This window comes from Pelodiscus sinensis, chromosome 6, assembly GCF_049634645.1.
Source record: "Pelodiscus sinensis isolate JC-2024 chromosome 6, ASM4963464v1, whole genome shotgun sequence".
Classification (NCBI taxonomy): domain Eukaryota; kingdom Metazoa; phylum Chordata; order Testudines; family Trionychidae; genus Pelodiscus; species Pelodiscus sinensis.
Genome location: NC_134716.1, coordinates 86,217,860 through 86,244,583, shown reverse-complemented (window position 1 = coordinate 86,244,583; position 26,724 = coordinate 86,217,860). Strand labels below are relative to the sequence as shown.

The following is a 26,724-nucleotide window of genomic DNA, read 5'->3' as shown; positions in this document are numbered from 1 at the left end:
AAAGCCTAGCTAGATTTTACAAGAAGCGGTTTTGAGAAGTCAATAGGTATCACTCTTCTCTTTCAGCAGTACAGACTCCCTTTAGCAACATGGGAAATGTCATCTTCTGGAAGAGACAAAGCTGAAGCCTTGATTGGTCATGGTTATTAAAACCCACCACATCTTCCATGAAAAAATTAACTGTGTTAACCTCTGTGCCAGGCTGATTGCAATCCATCTTCCTAAATTCCCCTGGAATTTCAACAGGACAAATTCATCTTCACTTCCTGTTCTAAACTGTTGTGCACTTTTGCTGTGCACTGTTTTGTTTCATCCCAGAGGTGATTGTATTTCAGTGCTGGCTGAAGTGCTGTGCATACTGTATGGTCCAGATTGTGTGTGGCCTCACTGGGTATGTTGATCTATGCCTTGGGCTATAGGGCTGTTTCACTGCAATGAGACTTCTGGGTTCAGGCTGGAGCTCAGGCTCTGGTGCCCTCCCACCTCACAGAGTCCTAAGGTCTGGGCTCCAGCCTGCAGACAGAAACCTACACAGCAAGGAATCAGTCTTGCAGCCTGATTCACTGGAGGCAGCTGGCATAGGCCAGGTGTGGGTATCTAGTTACTGTGTGGTGCCTAAAGAGGGTTGAAGGAATCTGAGGAATGAACATGCATGTTTTCTATACTGGCCAGATGCAGTCGGGGTTTTACACTAATGGTGTGCAACTATGGCTCAAATACAGTGCCCAGCTATAGCACTAGAATTATAGTGAAGTGTAATAGAGGCTGCTTGTACCTCCCTCAAAGCCAATTCTGAGTAACCATCTGCCCCAGACAAACATCTGGAGCAACCTCTAGGGTGATGTTATTCTGCACATCCATCCCACTGGGGCTGGGCCTCAAAAATGCAATTGTGCCATAATTCTTCAGATCCATTAATAGGATAGTGTGAGGTAGAGTGCATGGTTGTTTGGAATGCTTCTGGATGAAAGGTGCTATGGGCCTGAGCTGGAAATCCTCTCTCATGTCAGCAGTCCCCTCTCAGGCAGATAATCCCTTCGACTTCAGGGAGGACTATACTTGTGAATAGGGTCTACTTGCATAAGAAAGGAGCTGCAGGATTGGGACCACTGTAAATGTAAATCATTATTGCTATTGATCTTTAATAACTGTTTTGCACTGTTATTTCAGGCTCTGCTAGTAGTGGTGGTAACCTAGCTGAAGTCAAGCTTGCTGTAATGACATCCTGCTCACTTCTAATTTTTCCTGCAGTTTTGGTTGGATTCATTCTTTGTCATTTCATATCCTAAATTATTGTGTTGTATTGCTGGGAAACGTGATTTATTTCAATGATTTGGGATTACTTTCTCTTGAATTGGAGTGTAGTTCCAGGACATAATAATAATGTAAGGAATTATTATTTTTCTGCTTACCAAAATAAAATAAAAGGGGATTATTAACATATTAATGTTACTCCCCATCTAGTTACTAAAATCCTGCTTATACTTGAACTCCTGAAACATAAAGCTGAAATTATGTGGTTGAGTGATTATGTATTTAAAATGAGTCAGATGTCAGGGTAGACAATATATAATTATCATGGAAAATAAGCTAGCTTTTAAAAAAATAATATGATTTTGGTAGCCTGGTTTTTACTATCTAGTGTTTCCTTCTGAGAATTGAAAGCCATTTTCAGTATCCCTCTCCCTTTGCACACAGCATCCCCCTGGGATGCAGGGCCCAGGAGCCCTTTCCAGGATGGGACACCATATTACAGCTTGGTTTGTGCACTAGCATCCTTAATATTTCCTTCCTTTCAGAAGCAAATAGAGCATACCCTTATCTGAATGCTAATTTCCTAGTTAAAACCCTCCCTTGCTGACAAGGGACTGAAAGAGTTTTAAATCACAGATGTAGAGTATCAAATGCAATAATGCTCTTGCAATAGTGCATTGAAGCCTCAATTAATTAACCCTTGGGCTAAGTAGGCAGGTACATGGTGGTGGCCACAGGCGGTGGATGGATGAGATTTAAATGTGCATCTCATTTCCTCAGCACGGAACATGCCGTTTGGTTCAGAAAGGAGTCATTTTGCACACTCGCCTCATTTACTCTCAGCTTTAATCCCTTTAATTCCACCTGAGATCCAAGCAAGAATGGGAAAGGAAAGCGAGGTGTAAAAGGCTACAGAGCTGGGCTTTGTTTACATACCCACCCCTTGGGGATCCTCCACAACAGAGCCAGGGCTTCTCGCCTTTTCATGAGGCTGCAGGGCTCCAAAGCAGTTGTCATATGGAAATAGTTAAACAAAGATTACAGGGAGCACTTCACTGCAATCCACCCCTTTTAGAAAATTAAAAGTAAGGGGAGGGTAGAGGAGGTTGAGGGGAACATAGATAAAAGGCAGGAATGGGGCTCAGCAGCAGCGGCTAAAGGAGTGTGGGTGAAACTGCAGAAGCTGTGTTCTGGGCCTTATGATACCAGCTGCTGCTTTCCCTTCATTTCCTCCTCCAGTAGGCTCTTGTTTACACCAAAATAGCATAACTAAAATTCGTATTAAATAGATGTTCTCTATGTATCTATAAATATGATATTTAAGTAATATATAAAACATCCACAAGAAAGAGTGAGATTTTGCTATAACCCATATGAGTAAAGCTAGACAAAAATCTATAAAAATACCTCAACTATTTGTATACATTTTTAAAGATGTTTGCCTGGGTTTGCCTCCCTTTTGTGCTTGCTTCCAATGGTTGTTCTAGGGCACTGATTTATGGGCAGAACTGTGTGCCAAAATTTAAAGCAAATGTTTCAGCTATTGGTGGAAAATTAATTTCAGATTTATAGTAGTGGTTTATTGCACTAGAAATCTGACATCTCAGCAATATGCACAACCTATCAAGGATAGAATGACAAATCATGTGACTTTGTGGGACCAAACAACCCAGCGAACATTTAAAGTCTAGAATACTAGCAACAAAGGTCACCTGAACAAGTTCCAAACCAAGAATTATTGTCAGGGAATTTTCTAGTTAATGATTTAGAATAAAGAGCAAATTTCAGAGAATCACAATCTGTTCTGGGCCAATCACTAATAGAAAAGGTGCAAAATGTATCCCATTTTTCACTATGGATATTTGGGGCCTCTCTAGGATAGGGCTGTGGAGAGCTCCATAGACCACGGAGTGCTCTCTAGCTCTTATCTCCAGAGGGAAGGTTCCAGAGAGAGATTCACACTTAGTTACACTGCTAGCCATTGCTACTGGGCTATACATCTGCAGGGCTCTTTCTGTGACTATTTACGATGCCTGGCTATTTCTCTAGCGTTCACTCTTTGTAAATCGGTCTCTGGCTCGGGCTAATGGTGCAACGTTGCAGAGCTGAGGCTGTTTAGGGCTCTCCACAGCGCAGCCAGCTTTCGTGTTTATTGGTTGCACATAAAAATATTGTCAAGGCAACAACCGCCCCCTCCCGCCGGCTGGCAACTGACGCCTGACAAACTCATCGCACCGCTGCGCTGCCAGGCGGCGCCCCTCCTGCCGGAGGAGAACGGCCCCTCCCCTTCCGAGCCCTTGGCCGGGCGGAGGCACAGAGCCCAGGGGGAGCTGCGGGTCGGTGCTTGTTGTGCTGACACCAGAGCTTGCTTCCCCCCCGCCCGGCTGCAGGTCCCGCACTGCACCGTGTAACTCTCCAGCTCATTTCTCTCCACGCGATTTACCATCTGTGAGCTCGTCTTTAACCTAATAAAAATCATGGAGCTTTTGACTAACAAGAAAAGGAAACAGTGCTCATTGTGGGGTTTGGGGGAAATGGCTTCGCTAATCTGCAGGATGAGAATGGAGTGATTTATAGGCGGATTTAACTGGAGGCTATGATTAGGGGGCTGGTAGTAAGTGCATTAGATGTCTAAGTGTGGCAATAGAGTAAATAGGCGTTTTATTTATCGCAGTGCCAGGGGCCTCTTAGCGGAAGAGCGCTTCTCCAAATTGAAATATAGCAGAGTTTACACTCCTGATTAGGGCTTCAAGCGCAGAGCCCAAGGCTATCAGCGAGCAGAAACAACGCTCGCTGACACCTAATTGTCACTGGATTAATGTGCAAACAGGGACAGCAAACAGCAACAACAAATAACCCAGTGTCAGAGCTGTTGGTGGCAGTGTCCACTAAGTGACTTGGGCCCAAATTGAAGTGTATATCTCAAAATCCACCGAGATCAATGTATCAACCGGTTAGCTAGGACTGGAGATATTTCATCATTGTTTGGTGGGTGTTTACATATTGTACACGTGTGGCTCTAGCTATAGAAAAATGGGCATCCCCGTGTTATATAGGTACACACCTAGACCATAGGCAGATTATACATCTGATATATACAGGACCAGCAGGTATTGCTAGCATCTTCCACTCTAGGAAACTAATCCCCTTTTCAATTGCCCAAAACACTTGACAATTCTTTGGGCAGATAACACACAAATGTGTAAACATAAGAAAATGCATGTGTGCACAGTCGTACGCATAAGAGCAATAATCTGTTTGTACAGTGCCTTAAAAATGTAAAGGGATATATAACAGCTTATTAGTATGTCCTTGCATGCATATGAAAATGCATACCGTGTGTGAATAAACATAAATATTCAATATCATTGATTTTTTCTCTTCTTTATGCTCCAAAATTCACAGCTATTAAGATAAATTTGTCTGGATGAGGCCTTTCTCTCTAGGATCTTGTGATTTTCCACTGGCATCTTCATATAAAATTTTATAACCCTATTTGTGAATCAAATCATTCCCACAACAACAGATTCAATCTGGGTCACCACCTGTCCAACTTTGGATCAGAGAAAGCCATTTGGACAGCTGAGCTCTGTTTTTTTCCACTTGTGTTTGCTATAAGATATTTTTGAGTAAGACATAGTAGTGCTGATACATTCTTTGGAGGGGGAAGGAAGAAAAAAACATAATTCCTCTGAGCACCTACTTTCCTTTAAGGTGAGAGATTGGTGGCAGTTCCATCTAACAAACAGAGAAGATTATAAAGTGGGCTAAAACAAATGCAGGAATAGGTTACCAGCCAAAGAATTCATATATTCAATCATTTTTCTTCTATAATTAGCCATTTAAGGAGGAGAAGTCACAAATACATGATTTGTGTCTCTAAATGTATTTCTAAAGTTCTTAAGTTTTATTGAGCATGAAAGTTGGTCTTTCCCTGTGTTAAGAACTGAAAAAGCTATAGAGCTAGCTAGTAGCTCAATGGTGCAAAATCTTATGATTTAATCTTGACATTTGCAATTTTTTGCTGTAAAATATTACTTTCTTTATTTCAGGACTTTAGTGTAAAACCTCGTAATTCCCTTTAAGCTCCATTTGATTGTCAATTGCACAACTCTTTCCAAAGCTTAAAGCTTATCATTTTCATACACATATGATTTATTCCTTTTGTGCCACAATATAATGTACTTTGGTACAGATTCTACTTATTTCTCTTGCATCCTGATCTTTCCTGCCTCATATCTGGGATTTTTGTAGTGATAGTGCCAGAATATGGGAGTTAGGGTATAGATTTAATCTATAAATGTTTCAAACCTGTCTAATCAGCTGCATCTCTGAGTTACTCTATTTTATGCATTTCCGGGAAGTAAGTGATCTTGCTATCTTCATATTTAGAGAAAGAAATTTGATCAGTTTTCAGTTCTGAAAACAGCTCAATAGCTGTTGATGCACAATTTATTTCATAGTTTCAAAGATGGGGACAGAGGGATTGGAGTTCATCTGCAAAAGTTGCAAATATTTCAGTTTTTTCTTTAATTCTTTAGGGGACAGAAAAATCATAAAACTGGGTTTGCAACAGGGATGTTCCAAATTCATTTTACTAACAATATGCTTGATGAATTCAATGTATTTTTAATCCAAGTGTAAAACTCTAAGGACATCCAAGGTGCTGACTAGAGCATGAAAATCTGAATTAATACTCTGTCAGAATGACAGTACGTGAAGAACCAAAATATCACCTACCTGCATTAGACTTTCCAAGAAATTCATAATCTATATATTTTTATTGTAAAGATAGTGATTCCAAACAAAAAATAATTGACAAATTACAAATAACATGGCTCCTACTAGATGACCAAAGGTTTTGTATATAATTTTTACATTTTGTTCTTTCAAAAAGCTATACAATCCTGTAATATATAATTTACTACATATATTCACTGTAAATCATACAGGTCAGTATATCAGCAAAGAGTCATATGTCAAGACATTTTTCCCTTGGTTGTATATCAGTATTCAATATAAGAATTAGATAAAAGGTATCAGACTTTGGGTATGTAGATCCATATATCCACTTGTAGCTGATGAAACATTGGAAACAGCTTTAGTTAATGTTTTTACCTGCAGTCCTCCTTTGAACAAAACTGCCATTGAAGTTTTGACTTAGTAAAGAATGAACAGTTGGGCTGTATATATGTGATGTACACTATTTTGCATAAAGGAATGCTGGACATTATAATGCAGAGAAAACACCTGGTCTCTGAGTAGTACATTAGAGTCAAGAACTAGATGTGAGCTTTTGAAAGTGAAAAAATATCCATGTTAATTTACAAATGGTAACAAACTAATTACACTTACGCTCTGATTGTGCTACCAGATCTGTAGGTCAAGACTTTTAGGCACCACACAACACAGATTGCCTAGTTAGCACTTCTCATGGCAGAATCAGGGCCTAGTTATACTCCTCACCACCTGATCAATCTGCAGAAATAAGGTTTTGGCCCCAATTCTTCTACTGATAGCCATGGGCACAACCCTCCATCCATGTTTTATCAATTGCAAAACAAAGGCCTTAGATTGTAAGTTCCTCTGGGCAAGGATTTGTCATTTCATTTGTACAACTCCATAGATGTCCCTCATGCGGTATAAATAATAATAAAAACATGCTCATTGACTGCTGAGAACAGGCTAAAATAACACAGCAAGGGAGGTACAAGGAGGGTTCAGAATGAGTGAAAAGTAATAGCTTTGTAAATTGTATGCAGTGCACTGAATTTCAGCAAAAGAAAAAATAAAACTGCAGCTTTAAACAAACCCTTGATGAGACACTAATGATTGATTCAAACCTGATGTAGTTTTGCCATACTAAAATTTGCTTATTTAAAATAAGTTTAGTTGTTCATCACATACTAGTAATAAAATAAAATAAAAAAGGTAGTCTTCCAGTCAAAATACATGATGGATATTGAAGTGATTTTATATCACATTAGATTATATAGTAATTGTGGGGATAATTTTAAATATTGCAAGTGGTATGTGCACTGCACTAAAAATACTATCTAACTGATACATAGAGATTTGTCCTAACACCTTTCTCAGACAAAGTCCTACTGATGAAAGGTGTATAAAGGTCCATTGAGAGAAATTTGGGGTCCAGGTATATCATGGTCGCTGGAGCTCCACATCTGCCCATTTCACCCCAATTTCAAACCAATTATAGTCAGACATTTAGTACTCTATTCTGGTCTCTCTCATACACTGAAGTAAATCAGGAATAACTAATTGAAAGTCAATGGAGTTACTCTAATGTAAATCCAGATATCAGATTCAGGCAATCCTTGACTTTTGACCAAGAAGCAAAATTGCTACCAAGTGGTGTTAACACACTTGTAGAAAGTGATGAAAAAAATCTAACATTTCTTACAGGTACTGTCGTATTGCAGCCTGGGTCCCTGCCAGCTCTTTAAATAGCTCCCTGCTGGCTTTTGCCGCAGCTCAGCCAGTTCTTGCCGGAGCTGCTCACCAGAGCACACCAGCTTACTTTCACCTCTGCTTGTCTACATATATACCATAAATTTCACATGCATAGTGCAACATTGGTTTTTATCTAAACTATTAAAGCAATGTGACTACAGAATAGTGGCAGAGTTGAGTAGAAGAGCTGCCTCCTCCCCTGCCACCGAACAATTTAGTTTGTGGGTTCTTAGCTGATATGTTATGAATGCTGGCCAAGGATAGCAGCCACTCTGTGCGTTCCTATTGCTAACAGGGAGAGGTGTTCCTGATGGGAGAATATGGAAATGTTGAGAGCCACTGGTTGAGACAAATGTAGCTACTTAACTAAAAATATAGATCATTTTTAAAGATCCCTATTCGCTTCACAAACAATTTATATATAGCACCAGAGAAATCAGCCACTTCAGGTTTCGGGAGTGGCCACCAACTAGGGAAGTAAAGTCCCAGTTAATCAGTTAACCAGTTAACTGACTAGCAGGATCTCATGGCTCCAGCACACACACACCCCCCGCCTAGTCCACGGGCCTTCCTCTGCAAGCCCTATGCTGTAGCTGGGACTGCCGCTGGCTCCCAATTTCCACGCTAGGGGTGGGGTTCTGCTATCTCCAGGCCCCAGCTGCTAGCCACATGGGGTTGGAGTAGGCTACTGGCAGGGGGCTGCTCCCTGGGTAACCAGTTAACCGGGTAACCCATTAGCTGTTCACATCCCTATTGCCAACTAGTGCAAATTGTCTATTATCATTTTTGTAAACAAAATGCTTATTTTTGCTTTAGCAGTAGAAAAATGCTTATTTCCAGAAAAATAACACCATTTATTTGCTGAATAAAAACTATTTGTGCTCTTCTCTTCAGATCATTCATTGTGGTACCAGTTGAACCTCCCTAATCTAGTACTCTCAGGACCTGACCAGTGCTGAACCAGAGAATTTGCCAGAACACGGGAGGTCTCTATTGTCTAGCAGCATTACCAAAATCTCCACTGCTTACTTCTAATGTCTTAGAAGACATTTAGGGATAAATTATAGCTAAATAATAGCACAGAACTCTAAGAGTCAGAACAAACCTTATGGGACTGCAGAAAACTTGGTCAAAACCATGATAACTGATATCCAGATAACTACAATTTTTCTGGACCATGGCTGTTGCCAGACTAGAGAGTGCTGGACTAGAGAGGTTCAACTTTTATTTCATTGCATTTGAATCCAAGCCCACTAGGACTCTCAGTAATATCACATTAACATGGTATGGCCCATGTGACCTTTACACTGACAAAGTAGGGATAGAACTCTTCTCCTCTATATTAAGTGCTAACAATGTGAATAAACAGATATCCACATGCGCATGAACACACACCAGACTTGGGAATTTAAGAAAAAGAAACAAAAGTGGCTACCATTAACACAATTGATTATCAAATATGGCCCAGGAAGTCCTAAAATGCAGTCAGTGGTTACTCTCATGTTTTAAAGAAAAGATCTGCTCCTCATCTAGTTGTAGATTTCCTATTGCTCCTACGCAAATGGATTATTGTATTCTGAGATTTGTAATTTCTGTGATCTCTTTACATTATAATGAGATAGTCCATGAGAAGTTATATTTTACTCTATGCAGGGGTAGCCTTCAGGCTCACTGCAACTTGACCTTGCTACCTTTCATGTAATATATGTGTTAAGTGGAACTTTTCTTGGTGATATAGAGTTTTGAGTGAAGCTTGTCCATAAAGACACTGAAAAAGCCCCAGTGAAAGAGCAATAGAAAATTCCTACTCTGAAGAGATGAATGTTTTAGAAAAATGACACTCATGTCATAATATATAATAATCTGTACAACAAAGCCTTTTACAATACTCCTAACTCTTGGACAAGTCTATACTACAAAATTAAGTTGATCTAAGTGAAGTTGCAGTGCAGTCACCATAGCAATTACATTGCTTTTGGATGTTCACACTATGCTTGTCTTGGTGGTGTGCAGCCTCACCAGGAATGCTTGCACCGATTTAACTGTCAATATTGAAGAATATGGCTTTTAAAAGTCAGCAAAGGTTGATGTAAGCAATGTGGTTTCTACATTGACACTGTATTGACTTAACTATATGGATTGAAGTGCTATTCCCCTCACAGAGTTGGAGTTAAGTTAGTGTAGTATGCAACTTACATTGGTGTAAGTACATTTTAGTGAACACACTTGCAGAATTAGGTTGACAGAAGCTGTCTTACTTTGATCTAACTACAGTGTAAACCAGGCCTTAGTCAATATTATACAAAGTATATAATCATTTAAGAGTTTTGGTACAAAGAAAAATCCACATAAAAACCCCTAGGGAACATTCATAATATTGTAATAAGTTGCCTATCTATAATACCAATGAAGAAATATACCTTGCACTGCTGTTGACAAGACTAGCATGGATATATTAGTTTTTCCAATTTCAAGGGAAATCTGTGTTCACGTATTCCTTGAAGTTCTTCAGGTTCATTAACAAGGTCAAAATCAATGTTATTTTACTGTTTGGAATCATTTTTGGCGGAACAATGAAAAGAAACCATAGTAGAAGTAGTCTTAATATAATCATTTTCTTTTCATTGTTCTTTATGGGAAAATAATTTGGCCCGAAATTTAGTGGTCCCATCAGGGAGGTGATATCTTTAAAAAGGTGGTCTGAAGGACAGGTTTTACTGTACTTTAATAGGCTTATAGATTAATATAAATCTTAATATTCATAATCTGTACCATTCCTTTTCTCAATATCTAGTCCATCTATACATCTATTTATAAAATATGTTTCAAACACAAGATATACTTGATTTTATTGAATGTACTTATAGTGCTACAGGGACAACCATTTGACCCAGTTTCAAAAAAGTCAAGAGGTCAAATTTATAGCTGGCTTTCTGTTGAAAACAATTTTTTAAAAGAATCTAACATTAGTGCTAGAGGCTGAACCTTCCCTTACTGTTTTGAAATGTCCAATTACTTTGGTTCAGCTGTGTCAGTGAATCAGACACACATAGTTGTACAGGCAGCCTGATATGTAGATGTTGCTGAAATAAAATGTGTCATCAGACCAAACTTTATTTTTATGCCAGTGTAAAAATCTGAAGGAACTCCACTGAATTCAGTTTCAAAGCTACTGGTCTGATTTAACTGGCGTTATTCTGGATTTGCACAGCTATAAATGAGAACAGAATTGGGTCAATCTTCTTTTATTTTAATTTTCAAGCCAGACATGCACAATATTGTAGACATCCAAACTTTGACCCTCTTTCATGAAACCATTTAAGCACATGCTTAAGTCCATATTTTGCAGCAATAAGAAAAATATACCTTTTCATCATGAGCATGATGGTACTACACATGTAAGAGGCACATCTAAATGTGTAAAATTGTTGCATCAAGGTATTGCTAAAGTATTTATCTTAGGAGTGGATATATTTTGTTTATGAAAACTGGATGTTCTTTTTAGTATAAATTGCAGTATTTGCATGATTAAATTTGCTTTCTATAGAAATTACAGCTTAGCCTGTTAAATATCTACGGTGCTGGAAAATGTAGCGTCTTCCACATGTAAAATGTGGGGCCAAATTCTACTTTGAGGACATGTCTACACAGCAGCGCTAACCTCCAAATAAGCTACGCATCTTGAGCTACACTAATTGTGTAGCTTAAGTTGAAATAGCTTATTTCGACTTTTGGCGCTGTCCACACAGCAGTTTTTTCGAGAGAGAGCAGTCTTTCCCCGATTTCTCTTACTCCTCGTACAATGAGGGTTACAGGAGTTGGAGTAAGCAGTCATCCAGCTCGGCATTATTTCGACATTATGTCAAAATAATTGCTTGTGTGGACTATGTTGACAATAATTGACACGGACTATGTTATTTCGGAAAAACGTCAGTTATTCTGAAATAACGCTGCTGTGTAGACATAGCCTGAGTGCTTGAAATGTTGCATCGCGTGGAAATTAATGAGGTTACATGAGTGTAACGGAGAGCAGGATTTGGCCCAGGAAGTCTGTGTTATTTGCATTGTTTTCCCTGTCACCTCTTAGCTGTTAAGCTGTAATTGATTAACATATTACTCAATGGATGCTACAGAGCTTTTTGTCTTGTAACATACAATTTTGGCTTTCTTTAACTATGCACTGAACATAAAATCATCAACATTTTTCTTAGCATGGAGAGCAGAATGTATGTCACAAGTAAGTGTGACATTTTAGATTTTATTTGCCAGCTAATAGTTGTCTAATCTTGGATCAGCTTTTTCTGGAAGGTAATAAACTGGAGAGGTATTTCTGAAAACCAGGAACCGTTTGCAGAACTTTGCACCAGAGTTGACCATCTGGAATAATGGACAGCATTGGCTGTCTTCCACAAGAGGAAATCATTCAAAGTCATAACAGGCAACGGTCACTGGGGAAAGACCCCGAGAGATAGCTAGTCATTCTTTTATATTTGTATGGAGTATTAGTGATGATTTATTAAAACACTTACCTTATTCTGAGAATTGATAGTTGTGGTTATTAATATCTTTAGTTTTATTTTAAAAATATACTACTTGCTATATTTCCAAATGGTTTACAACATTTTATAAAATCAACATCTTTACTGTAGGATGATGGAGATGGTAAAAAAGGCATATTTGTGTTGCTGCTACTTTGTGATACCCAGCAGAAGAGGTTTTTGCTTTTTTAAAGAATATCTGGTTAATTCCACAGTTATAGGACATAATATATGTAACTACATGATTTACATACACTTACTGTCTTTTTTATTAAGAAACTTTTTTAAAAAATGTATTAATAATACAGAATGTATATCCAGGTGTGAGGCAACAGCTCTGGCAACTAAAGACACGACAGTTATTTATGTTGGCTATTTAAGAAGCTTATTCAATTAATGAAACACAATTCAGCAAATAGAAAAATTCCTAGATGAAACATATTTGACAATTAGTCTTACCCCATACAGCGAGGGTAAAATGTTGCAGTCTCATTTTGATATGCCAGGAAAACAATTAACAATGCACACGTGTGTGACATTACAAACAAAAATGTTTCATTCATTTTATTTGGCAATATATTTCCTGAGGAGTGCTTTTCTTTTGTTTTCAGTGATAAAAATGGGCACATTGGAAAGAGGAGCCTGAAAGAGTTACATGCTTAAGATCCACTTCTTAGCATTTGTTTAAACATCTGCACAAATTGTGAAGTGCCTCTTGTGTCCTAAAGTGTATCCAAGAAGGCAGCCAAAAAATCCAATATATTTTAAATAATTTACAAACAAAGCCTTATGATTTTTAACTTAAAGTGCAAGGGGGAAATATTACTGTGTAATTTGGTAGATTCTAAGAAATTTCGTAAGCCAAATACAGTCCTGCAGTATTAAGAAAGGGAAAACACTTTATAATAACAGTATCAAAAACCATTGTTCAGTTGTGGATAATCTTCCCATACGTGTGCATTCATACATATACTCAAATCAACATGTGCTGAACCAAATTCTACCATCCTTACACCTAAGAGTAGAACTAGCCTGTTTCTGTCTTTAATCCCTCCCTAATTTTTAACATGCATTTAAACATGCTATGGACTCATTTGCATCCTAGCTGTTTGGGCCATACCAAAATAAAATAAAAGCAGGCTGTAACATTATTTTTCCAGGATTCATTTTTAAAATGACGTTAAATGTTTCTAACTGCTGGTTAGGGTTGAAAACTAGAGCATTTTTTTTCTTTCCTAATCCACCATTTTGCTTGTAGGTTAGAAATGCAGCAAAATAGCATCTGCTGTTAAAGCACAAAACTTCAGCTTAATTGAATAGAGAGGTATGTTTCCTGAACTATACATGATTATTCATGAGCATGTGTGTTTTCATCTCACCAACCTAAGCTGTTGTGCAATCACACATATGCAATGCAGCCCTGTTTTTGTTTTGAATGGGCTAGTTATCAGGGAATGTCCAAATCATTTTCTAGTTTGTGACTCTTTTGGTACCACTATGTTTGCAGCAGTAAGAGCTTAGACCTTTTGCTAAGTTTTGTGACTGTCTATTCTCCGTCATTAGAGTTTCTCCCATCTTCAATGATATTCATTTCAAAAGGTTAACAAACGAGAAACTAAACCAACCATACAAATAACAGCCAAAAGAATAGTTTCCAAAATGTGTTGCTGTAGTAGTGCCATTTCCAATTTAATATTCAGACAGAGTAAAGCTAAAGGCCACCAAACCAGGTGGATAAAATAGTTCTGTATTTTATGACTCATTCTTAGATGAAATCTCTTAAATATTGCTAATGAAGCCAGTTATCCTATACAGAGTTCTAATGCGCCCTTTCTAAGGTGGTTCAGTTACATTTCCCTGTCTAGCAATTTACCCCAGGCCCCTATTAAATGAATTATCATGGCTTCTAAATCATCTCTGTGGGGGTTTCCTCTAATCCCATCAAGACACTTACACTCCCTTTCTTCTGTCCTAGTGACATAATGAATTATTATTTCATGGGGAGCTGTTAAAGAGGCCCCTTTGGAAGACTTAATGCGTAACACTAGGAAGGGGCGGATGGCTGTGCTTGGAGAAAGCTGTGGTAGGTACTGTAGCCTGGGGCTGCCAAGGATCACAACAGTGATGTGAAACAAAGGGCAAAAGCATTGCCATCCCCAGCCCCTCCTCATAACCTTCCCTAGGGACTGATGTGAATCTGGACTGTCCCTCTTACCCCTGATTTGGCTCCAGGTATCCTCCTCCCCTTCACCCCTTCTTGGGTCCCCTGCCCTCTGGTTACCCTGATAGCCAAGGAAAGCAAAGGGAGAGAGAATATAAATGTTTTTCTTAACCAGAGGAAGCACTGCACTCACAAACCACTTGCGGAATCCATTAGGCTAATTTATTAAACACAGTTTGCCTTGTGTGGCTGAGCTGTGTAATGATAAAAAAGCATAAATACAGCAGCAGTGCTGAGCCATGGGCACCTTGGACACATGGCCCTTAATCTTCTCCCTCACACTCAGACATGGCTTCTACCTTCCTGCTCATTTATTGTCCCCAGAGGAGTTCATGAGAACATCATAGGAGATGAGGAAGTGAAGCAGGGATTTAATTGGGAATGGGGGCAGTGACTGATCAGCCGGTGGTGGATTTAGTTCTCTTTCTCTAGATACTTGCAGGCCATCTGCACTAAGAATGACTTCTCCCGACTCATAAAGATGTTTCTGAGAGTGTTTTGCTATTAACCAGATTGTAGGTATGAACAAACATTTTCCTGAGGAAAGATACTTTACAGACTGCCTAAAAGAGCACTGTCGTTTAATGAGACTCCTGCAAGTTACTCAGTTTAGCCAGTGCTTTTTCTCTTCCTCATGAAAAAGTATAACATGGGCTGCATGGTGTAAAGCTTCACACTGACATCTAGACTACCGTCAGCTTCCGAAAGAAGATATGCAGTTTCGGCACAAATTTGCATATTTTCTTCCGATCCCTATTTCAGAAGAGGGTTTTTTTGAGGGGGAAAATAGCAATATAGACAGGGTTTTCACCCAACTCCCACCCCTTTTTCAAAAGAACCCTGTAAACCTCGTTTTTTGAGGAATAAGTAACAAACTGAGCACTAGATCCTCAGCTGAGGTAAACTGGCACAGCTCCTTGGCCTTTTATGGAACTGTACTGATTAGCACCAGCTGAGGATCCAACTGAAAATTTTAGGCAGGAAATTATGTTTAAAGGATAACAAACAAATCAAGGGGGAGAAAGGGCAGACATTGTATGAAGGCTTAACATATTAAATGAGATGTGGGACTCTGGAGTCATCACTTGCTAGTTATATTTGTCTGAGAGATAGGAAGTAGGGCCTTCTTAGTGGAGGGCTCCCAGATTTGGAGTTCCACTGCATAGTTTGAGGAATCCACATTTGTTGACATTCTGGGCACTTGGCCAAGCTTTGCCTAATGTTTTTATAAATTGAGTACTTTTACTTGGGTAGGAAGGTCAGAGGCTTTGTGGTTTAGGGAGCTTTTTTAGTGCTGACACTAAATCAGCTTAAATTATTTTGTAATATTGCTTTAAAATGAATTGTATTAGCTAAAATAAACAGTGAAAGATTACAAGGGAGTTGTGATCTTTTGATGATACCTTTAAATATGATTCTAACATGTTTTAGCATATTATTTGCATGCATTTGTGGGGGAAAGGGAGCCCCGCTGATTTAGGAGTAGGTGAATTCTGCTGTAAGACCTGAGTTTGATTCTTAAATTCTCCAGACACAAGCAGAGATGCAGGTTGTGTGCTCAATTCTGTAGCTAAAGAATACTCTTCACTCCGAGCTGCAAGTGAAGTTGCCTGGCCCTGAATGGAATCATGTCAGTGCACTTTTGTTTGTGATACAAGGCCCTCAAGGAGCAGTTGTGGTGTAGCGTGGGGTGGGGGGGGGGAAATAACAGGGGAGTTTATCAATTCCAGCTAGGCTAAGAAACAACAGTGAGGGAAGAGGGAATTTTGTTTGTTTAATCTTTAGCTGAATGACCATAAATACTCATTTTAAATCTTTATGATCTGTCAAGTACTAGAGTTGCATGAAATGCCACAGTTTTGGTTTGTTTGTTTACAAGGATTCTAAAAACCTCGAACTAAAACTCAGCCAAAACCACCAAATTTTTTTGTAGTTTCAGATTAGATTTAGGCAAGACCACCCCCAAACTCTGGGGGAGTTTGAATCTGGATCAAAGGTTCAAAGCACAGTGTGATGAGTAAAAAAAACCTCATCATGCAATAAAATGAAGTTAAGAGCTATCAGTTATATCTATTTCACCTGTGCTGTAATTAGTTATTTTGGTCCTGCCCTCTGGTTGAAAAGCAAATAATTAAACTAAGAGAAGTGACCTATAAAAAGGGGAGAGTTCAGAGGGACTACTTTGAAGGGGCTTGACCCAGAGTTTGCAGGAGAACACATACCTCAGGAAGACCCAGTATTCCATACTAAAGCTGAGGAACTAGAGCCCCTACTAGACTCTCAAGCCACTGAGAAAGGAGATTGAAGGCAGAGCCAGAGGAAGAGCCAATTTGTTGAGAGACTTAGATGTTAGTTTGAGCATTTGTTAACCCTGAAAATGACATGAAATAAATGTTTCTCAACTGGGGATGAAGTGTTCACAGAAGCAGATGACCTGCAGGGGATGCTGGATATAAAGACTCCTGCAAAATAGTTTTTTGGTAGCTAGTGTGCACCATAACACATAGCTTCATCTATTTTCCACTAAAATCATTTGGCCCAGATTCACCAAAATTTTTAGAACCCTTAGAGAATGAGGTCTGTTTTGTTTTGACCATCAAGAAGACAGACAAGGTGGTGAGGTAATATCTTTTATTGGACCCAGGGGTGAAAGGAACTTAAATTTCTTACAGGTACTGTCCTATCGCAAACTGGGTCCCTCCTGTTCTTTAAATAGCTCCCTGCTGGCGTTTACCACAGCTCAACCAGCTCTTGCTGGAGCTGCGCTCCCTGGCACGCCCCCTTACTTTCACCTCTGATTGGACCAACTTCTGTTGATGAGAGAGTCAAGCTTTTGAGTTACTCAGAGCTTTTCTTCAAGTCTGGGAAACATAATCCTAGTGTCACAGAAAAAAGTACGGTGCAGCAGATCTCTTAGCATTAAGTAGTTAACATATACTGTAAGGAATCTTTTAAGAGGTAATGCAGAGTGGTGCATTAACACCTCTACAGTCATAGGACAAAAGGGCCGTGTCTAAACTACACCTCTCTGTCAGCAGAGGGATGTAAATTAGATGTATCAAAAGTGCAAATGAAGCAGGGATTTAAATATCCCGCACTTTATTTGCATAATGGCGGTGGCCGCTTTTTTTTTAAACTTGGCTTTTCAAAAAAACCTGGCAGTTTAGACGGGGCATTTTTGACAGAAATGCCCCATTTCAAAATATCCTGTATTCTGATGCGCTTCGTTTGCACTTTCGATACGTCTAATTTACATCACTCTGCCGGCAGAGGGGTGTAGTTTAGATGTAGCCAAAGAGTGATGGGGATTCCATATTGTTGTAATAAGCCTAAATCCAGTGTCTCTGTTCAGTTTATGATGTTTGGTATCTAGCAGTGTAATGAATTTAAGCACCCAGGTGCATCTTCTGGAAGTGTTGTGTGGGTTTTCTTTGAGGATGAGGACTGATCGTTCAGATATACAGTGATTGCTTTGTGAAAAGTGCTTACCCGCAGGTGATAGGACTTTTTTTTTTTTTTTTTTTTTTTTGGTCTTTATATCATTTCCTTATGTGAATACATTCCAGAGCATAGTGATTGTCTAGTTTCATCCACATCATTGTTCTCATTGGGGCATTTAGTGTACTGGATGAACTGTACCACATTGTGATAGGCATGCAAAGGCTCCATGCATCTTGAAAGGTGTTTGTGGAGGATGTTGATCATTGTAGTAGCAAAGATACAGGTTTTAGGTCTGTTGTTCTGGCAGGATCTGGTGCTGCATTCAGTTGGTATGTAGGGAGCTTGCTTCATATGATGACTGCAGACGTGGAAATGGGCTTCTGCACCTTAAATGGTCCCTTAAAGTTCATTCTAACTACTTATGCTAAACAATCAGCTCCATCTGGCATTTTACAGTGGCACTGGGAGTCTCTTTGCTGGCCAGAAGAGATCTGTGTATCCAAGTAAGTTTGGCCCCTGCAACTTTGTTCTTTTGTTCCCCCTGAATCTGAGAGAATTTTATATCTGATGAAGATGAGTTAAGTCCGAGTCCAAAGTTCTGTCATGCACATGAAAGGAGAAGCAGGCCTAGTAGCAGCAAAACCTAGGACACTTCAATGTCCTGATGATTTATTGCTAGGGCAAATAGAAACATAGTAGACCACAATATCATTTATCATTTAATTATAGATCTCATTGAAACACATAGTCTCTGACCTCACAAACAATATGGGCCCCTTCTTGCATTTCCCCCACAAAGAAATGGAGCATACTGCTACATTTAGGAGAATTTCATCAGCCGTATTTCGGAGGCCCTGCTCAACACCACTATATCTTTAGTATTCCAGCCCGGTTGAACTTTTGTTGTTCACTTTTCACAAGGAAAAGCCATTTTTCTTCCCCTCTTGAAACCATACACGTGGGCTTAAATATCATCTTATTTCTTTTCTCCTTCCTACCTGTTTTAGGTAGTCTTAGGAGGAAATAATTAAGTAATTTTTTTTCTTTTGGTGTACATTTAAAACATAGAATTGACACACATTTTGACTGGAGCAGCAAGAGACTGGAATAAAAGAAATAGGAGTTGGATACAATTATACTCATACTTTGTTATTTAGAGTAATTATCAGCAGATCTCAAAATGATTTAAAATATTGATTGACTAAGCCTCTGAGAACCCCTGAGAGGGAGGGAGGTTTTATGCCCATTGTTCAGAAAAGGAAACTCATTCTGTGCACAAAGCACAGTGATTCTGAATGATTTGCTCTGGGTCTTACAAGGAGTCAGTGCAAGAGAACTGAAGAATCTTAACTTCCAATGCCATATTCTGGCCTTGTTGTCTGGCTCAGTAAGCTCTCTTTAAAAATATTTAATGATGTCTGGAGCTTTAGGAATTGTAGTGCTTATGTGAGGTTACCCATGTCTGGAACATTCTGGGATGCAGAGTGCAAAGAGATTGTAGGTTGTAGATTGTCAAAGGTGGACCTGAGTTAGAGAAGGCTGAAACTAGAATGAAAGGGTGCTGGATAAGTTCCTTTTTTAAAAAAAAAAAAAAAAGGAGGGATCATCTCACTGTGCTAACTGGATTCATTTTATTGTTTTCCGTTATTCTTATTCCACTAAAGTAACTGTAGTTAACTGAAAAGACATGATTGGCTTTTGCTGTTAACATCAAATCTAACCCTATGCATATCTATTTCAAGGTTGCCAAGGAGGGGTCATTTAAAAAGAGGGGACTAGTAACATTTTAAAAAACTATTATAGTTTGACTTCCCTGCAGAAGAATTTCATCCCTGTCCCCACAGTTAATCCACACTTTAATTGATATATTTTAAAGGAATCGTAGCTTAACTTTCCCAATCTCCATTTTGAGCCCTCAGTCCCTAGGTTACAAAAATGACTGAGTATTAATTTATGCCTGACATTCTTCATATACTGAGGCCCTTATTCAAGTGAAAGCCCCATACTCTATTTCACTAGCCATTTTGGCTGAATAATTGCTGGAGGGTTAGATTCTGTGTGGTTTAATAAGTACATTTAAGTTAAAAGCATCTGTCCCCTCTACCATACCTCTAAAGTATAATTTGGCCTGATCTGTCTCATTTCGCATAGAAAATTTCCTTAGGAAATCCAGCCTTTCTGGTGCTGTCACAATGTCACACCAATTTTTAACAGACAGTTTCAGAGAAGTACCAAACTACGACACACTGTGAGAACATCAGTGACTTCTGCAATTTTGAATTGATATCCTTATCAGTATGTGGGAAGAACACACAAAAATGAGATTCAGGGTTTTTAACAAACCTTTGAACTGTTCTAGCATATCAGGAAAAAAATGGTAAGATTTGAAGAACTGACCAGAATTCAGAGTGCTGTGATGAATCAAAAAGAGAGGAATTTTATTATAAAGGAATGTTATTACAAACAAGAAAAACAACAGAGTTGTTCTACCAAATAAAGGAGTTTGATCTTTACAGGAAAATCTAGATGTTTCCTGTGGCTTTATGTAATTTCTGGGCCCTCTGCACTTTTATAGCCGACCCCTGCAGTCCTTACATAAAATTTCCAGTGAATACCCAGTATGAATTTTGCCAGGGTAAGAATGGCAGGATTGGGTCATTAATACTTTTTGTAGTAGCTAAGTAACCTATGTTGTTTTTAAATAAAGGTAAATCTAGACTTGCACTGACTTGAAGCAATCACCTAAACTCAGAACAAAGAGGAAAGGTGAACTACAGTAAGTGAAGGCCTGATGGGAAAATGAAATAGCATCATTACAGGGGATTTTTGTCAGAGTCCTAGTCTCTGATGAATACCTCACTGTACTTCAGATTTCAAAACATCCAGTCTTAAGAAATGTTTATAATATTTTTGCATATAAGAAGCTTTATTGTTCTGCATGTGTGCCTTATAACTTGAAAAGTCCTTATTTAGAGAAGGCCTGGCAAGCTCTCCCCTCCTCCTCCCATCTCATGGAACAGAGTTGTCAAATGGGGAAAGTTCTCTCTTTCCTTTGGTTGAGGTTCAGTTTTGTTGGGGGTTAGCTGCTGATTTAAAGTAGGATTTTTTTGTTCCAAATTCTGTCAAAACCATATTTTAAGTGACACGTATGACATCAAAACTGAGACAGTCCAACCATCTGAAGTGTATTTATCATGTATAGATTTAGGGTCAATTTAAGAGTTAAACCCATGCCTAACTTGAAACATGTAAAAAATCCCATTGGCTTCAGTGAGACTACACATATGCTTACAGTTAGGAATGTGCTTAAGTGTCCTCCTGGAACTGGTCCTAGAGCAGAAGACTGGAAGTCTGCAATGATGTGTGACCACGGGCAAATCAATTAGCCTCTTTGTCTCAGTTTCTCCATCCACAAAATGCCAGTGCCAGCCTTTACATAGTGCTTTGGGATCTTTGGATGAAAGGCCTTATATAAGTTCAGGGCACTATTTATGTATATATGAGCCCCATCTCTTTACCACTCTGAGAGATTGCAACTGTATTTTGAATATCAAAGGACTTAAACTCAATTTCACTCATCTTTGTAATAACTCTCTGACTTCTATAATATTATAAACTTCCAATAAACTATGGTTTTACACTTCATTTGTTTTTAAACAAATGCCCAGCATTAACATTCCTCATTACTGCTGTTTCAAATGTAGCCCTCTTTTCTTTACCTTACACACAACAGTCCTATTTCCAGTTCCATCACTGGTCTGTTAAGTAATTTGCGAAAAGCTAACAAAGTCTGGCTACATCCTCATAGCGACTGTTTAAACCCATTACTTTCTCTTTTAATCAAATCGCTGTTGTGTCAAAATATACAATTCTTGCCATGAATCTCACTAGCTTGTTACAGTTCACCGGTTGACCTTGAAAATGTTTGCTCTCCTAAGCGTCTTCTCTTCGGCCTCCAGCTAAATTGCTCAAGACCAAGCCTGATCATTTTTCTGTACACAGAGAGCTCTGATTAACATAAACAGAACTGCAAGCTAAATGGCAACAAACAAATACTCTGTATTCAAAAAAGAAAATTTGAGAGCTCTTGGTTGGAAAATGTATTATTTAAACTGGTGTTAGAATGAGTAAAATTTCTGTTTATAGATAGTGTCTATATTTCTAGAAGAATAACTCCAAGCCCCAAGACTGTCAACTGAAAATGTAGCACTGATTTTAAACTGCCTCCATCCCTTTTTTTCTTTCCTTTCTCAATTCTGTTCCCTAGGAAAATATCTTAAACCATGGATGGGGCCAAGAAAGCACATTGCAATATTGTGTAAATGGTCACCCTGGATTTTAAATAGGAAGTTAAGTGCCATGGTGTATTTTCATTGTTTAATGTATTAAGTAAATAAAAATGTACCTAAGATGTGGACACACAATTAGTTTTGAGTTATTTATCCAGAGTTTGTATGGTTTAGAAAAACTCCATCTTCTTGGCTGATGCTGTCCTAATGCATTTAACTTCAGCCATCAGCTATGATTAAACACCTGCTGTTGTGGGGAAACAAAGCACACTAATCCAATATGTATTTCTGACATCTTAAATATCACCCAGTCCCCTGACATCAGGCACAGCTTTTCAGCGGGATGGAATTCCAGAGCATATTTTTCTAATTTATGGATGGACAATAAATCAAAATTAAGCCTTGGGCAATGAAATATACATCAGTGCAGAATGAACTGACTGCAAACTAGGGCGCAGAACAGCAGAGGGGAGAGGAATATATTAATGGAATCCTAAGCTACAAACATTGATGTGAAAATTAAGGAAGTTCCTATGATTTTATCTATAGGAAATGAAAAGACATAGGTAGCAAAGGAAAACATAAGTTTCATATCTTCGTGTGGGAATTTTTTCTTGTTACACAGGGTACCACTGTTTTAAAACATGTCTGAACAAGGGATAGGAAACTGGCATCTCCTCATTCTAAACCCATTCAAATGTCATGAGTTTGAAAATTCAACTGGAATTGTAGTATTATCAGTTTGTATTCTGCAAAGGGGAGGCTGTGAAATAAGGAGCACAGAAGGATGAGATGGAGAAATCCAATTAAACATAGGATAAAAAAAATGGTTGAGAGAGGAAAAAATAGTGAGAGAGAGTGAGACTAGAGAAAGGTAGAGAAAGGGCAGAAGAGAAAAACCAAATTTATAGACTGATTGGAAGGAGGAGTGGGAGAAAGCCATGAATGATAATGTAAAAATGAATGCAGTATTTATACCACATAAAAGTCAGCAACCAATACTACTCTACATATAAGAGGGTTGATTTACTGAGTGAAATCCTGGTCTTATTGAAATTAAGTCAAGTTTTGTTGTTAACTTCAATGGTGCCAGAGTTTCACATCATGTACTTACTACATAACAGGGCTTCCCCCTAGCAAGAAAAATATGTTGTTTTCTGTTTAATTTTTCTTGGGGAAAATACCTGCATTTAAACAGGAAGAATGAAAGCTTCAAATTACTCCTTATGGGTTTTAGGAACCCCAAAACTAATCTGAGTGTAATGACCAGAAGATAGTCGGTGATCTTGCCTATTGGTCAGGACAGGAGACTGGTATAATGAGTGGAACAGAAGCGGCCAGGCCTAGTGACATAATCAGGAGCCAGGTTATCAAATCCAGGAGTGAGTCGGGGCCAATAGCCATAGTCTAAGATCCCCTGGTCACAGCAGCAGTCAAAAGGTGAATGCCAAGTCTAAGCAGCTAGCCTGGATCAAGTGCCAGAAACCATGAGACAGAGCCATGGTCAGAATACAAAATCCAAGTCCAGGGAATAAGCCAGAGACAGAGTATTAGTTGAAGTAGGGGCAGGGACCAGGAGTAGGAACTCAAGAGCAGACCAAGGATAAGGCCCAGAAATGGGGATACAGAGCAATGGCAGGCAACAAGAATAGAGTTGAGAGCTGGAATAGGAGGGATGCCCAGAAACACAGCTGCAGGTATATAAGTTCATTGAGGCGTCAAGACTGTGCCCGCTGGACTCTTGTCAGTCAGTCAAGAGCCCAGGGTCATTGGCTGAATGAGCAGAGGGCCACGAGCAGGATCTGGGTTCTGTTTTGAGTTCCTGACACTGAGAGGTCACAAATCTCCAAATTCTACTAGCTTCACCCAACCTATGTTCAAACTCCTTACAAAAAATTCACATAGGTTACCTTCTACATTAAATAATGTACAGCATACTTAAACACAATGGAGTACTTTCTATTATACCTTTTAAGGTGTAGGATCCCAGTCCAGCAAAGCATATGCTTAACTTTAATCATGTGAATGGTCATGTTGATTTTTGTGAGACTACTCAGGTGCTTAAAGTTAATCACATGCTTAAGTGCTTTGCTGCATTGGGATCTTAGTCCTTAAAGCACATAAAAGAAACTATGTAACTGAGTTTAATAAATGTCTTGTACTCTTGCTTACACTACCCTATATCAACTTGAATTGAATGGAATTTGTAGGCACTTTTCTAAGGTCAGAATTTGTTCCCTAGAGAAACAAAATGGATATCTCTGTTTTGTGTGTTAAGAAAGCATGGTGATTTTGTGGCTTAAGACTTGAAGTCAGGAGAACTGGGTTCTAGTCCTTGCTTGCCATTGATTTACTGTGTAGCCTTAGGCTATATTTCTGCAGTTGTCCTACCCACTTTGTGGGCATAATATGAAGTTTAAACATCTGGTGTTTGTGAGTATTTTGAGATACTTCAGTGAAAGATACTAGAGAGTGTGACATATTAACTATAGTACAGTATAGTATATCTAAGTAATAGAAGCGGGGGGAGTCTCTCTGTATTGTGTTGAATAGTAATAGAGATGTAGCTGTGTTAGGTTAGTCTAGCTGAAATAAAAAACAGGACTATGTAGCACTTTAAAGACTAACAAGATATCTTTAAAGTACTACATAGTCTTGTTTTTTGAATTGTGCTAGTTTAAGAACTGCCCAAATGCTGATTTTAACTGGATCGCCAGTTTAAGAACTGTCTAAATGCTGATTTTAAACTGGATCGCTTAACTTCAGTGAAACCTGAAACTGAAATCAAATGTTTAGAGCTGTGGTAAACAACCTTTCAGAAGTGGCATACCGAGATTTAACTTATTCACTTCTATTTACAGATCTATGTGCCATTGGTACTTTTTAAAGTCAATAATAGTACTACTTACATTTAACAGTTTCATTAATAAATACATTAAGATGCAGATCTTACCTTATTTCAGTCTTAATGGACATTTAATTTTCATCCTTTCTCCTGAGACTGTCAAAAAAGTGGTTGTGTTATGCATTCTCCCTCCCTCACTTCCCCTGTGACAGGGACTTCAGCCAGTGCCTCCTTATTGGGAGGAGACTCTAGTTGGCAGCCAGTTTGGGAAGCCCGGGAGTTCAGAAAGTGCTTGGCTTTTTTTTGTGAGCAAATTCTCTCCCCCACACCCTCCAAGGATTGAGGGAAAGCACAGGGAGAAACAGCTGGAGTTCGTTTGGATTCAGCTCCCCACTGGATCCATGTCTGCCGGGCCCTGGTTTGCTTGTGTGAGTGTCAGTGTGAGGTTGTACTTATTTTCCTGGTGTTCCTAAGGAGCCTGGGAGAGAAGGGGGACCTTTGTTTTTTCTCTCCCTTCCCTCTTCTTTCTCCCCCCCCACCCCTGGTTTATTTTTAACTATGAGGGGTATTTTTTTCCCCTTAGTCCAAGTTGACTGTGCAGAGATCAAAGACTCCCAGGCAGGTTAGGCTGCACGCACAGCGGCTGGGTGCTCGGAGACATCCCCTAGCTAGTTGCTGGGGGCAGGCTAGAACTGGGTTGGGATGCTGCAGGGGGGAAGGGGCCTTGCTCTGGGATGCTGTTTTCCTGCTTAGGAGGAGGGCAGGGGGTGTGGTGCCGCCTTCTAGTCCTTCCAGGCGCCTTCCACCGCCTTCTCCCGGGAGTCCTGTCCCTGCCTCTTCCAGCCCACAACTCTCACAACCCTAAATCTGCAGCCTCCCTGCTACCCCCGAAACTGGTGCTGCACTGGCTGGGGGGGAGCTCCCATTGTGTGTGCTGCTCTAAATTGGCTTGTGTGCCACTTATGGTTTGTGTGCCATAGGTTGCCAACCCCTGGTTTAGAGCTTTGTTGAAACCTGAGATTATCTGAGGTCTATATCCATGTATAGCCCACTCCTTTGCATGCAGCATTGAGAGTAGTCATATGATATTTCAAGTCAGCTAGTGTAAGTGACACCTTTCTAAGCTAAAGATGGAATCCTTTATTCCCATAAGACATTCATAAGTTTACTCCTTTTTGTATATACTTAAAGGAAATGTAATTCCATCAAAACACATAATTTCTACATTTTCCACTGTCTACATTTTTAGTACGACTTTAATATTTATGACAAAGAAAAAAACTAGATGAAGAGATTATAAATCTGGAAATGCTCATTAGAACACTCTAAAAAATAACAGTGCATTCTTTTTCATTCCCTGCCATCTCTTACTTGTGATGGAAACCTGCCCGGCTGCTCAAATAATTTAGTGCTTTTATTCTTTTCAAATGGAGGACTACTCTGTGATAGCTAATCAGTCTCTATCACAAATATTAAGTTTGTCTTCCCTATTTGTGCTGAATTAAACCTTGGAAAATCACAGAATTGGACTGGAGCTTTCTCAAACAAAGGCATGAGTGTTCACCCATATAGTTTCTGCAAGCAATTTGGCAGATGCTGGAATAAATAGGTTTTCACAACAATGAAATTGTTGCCATTAACAAAAAGTTAATGGGAATTTTGCCA

At 39.1% G+C, this 26,724-nt stretch overlaps 1 long non-coding RNA gene across 1 annotated transcript in view; it reads right to left on the bottom strand.

Annotated features, from left to right (window-relative positions):
* The window catches only part of LOC112545126 (uncharacterized), a 108,974-nt gene extending 83,620 nt beyond the window's left edge, over nt 1-25,354 (bottom strand). The window contains exon 1 of the long non-coding RNA XR_012904864.1: nt 25,168-25,354. This is a non-coding gene — a long non-coding RNA (uncharacterized LOC112545126). The remainder of the gene's footprint in view (nt 1-25,167) is intronic.
* Between the last annotated feature and the right edge of the window lie 1,370 nt (nt 25,355-26,724).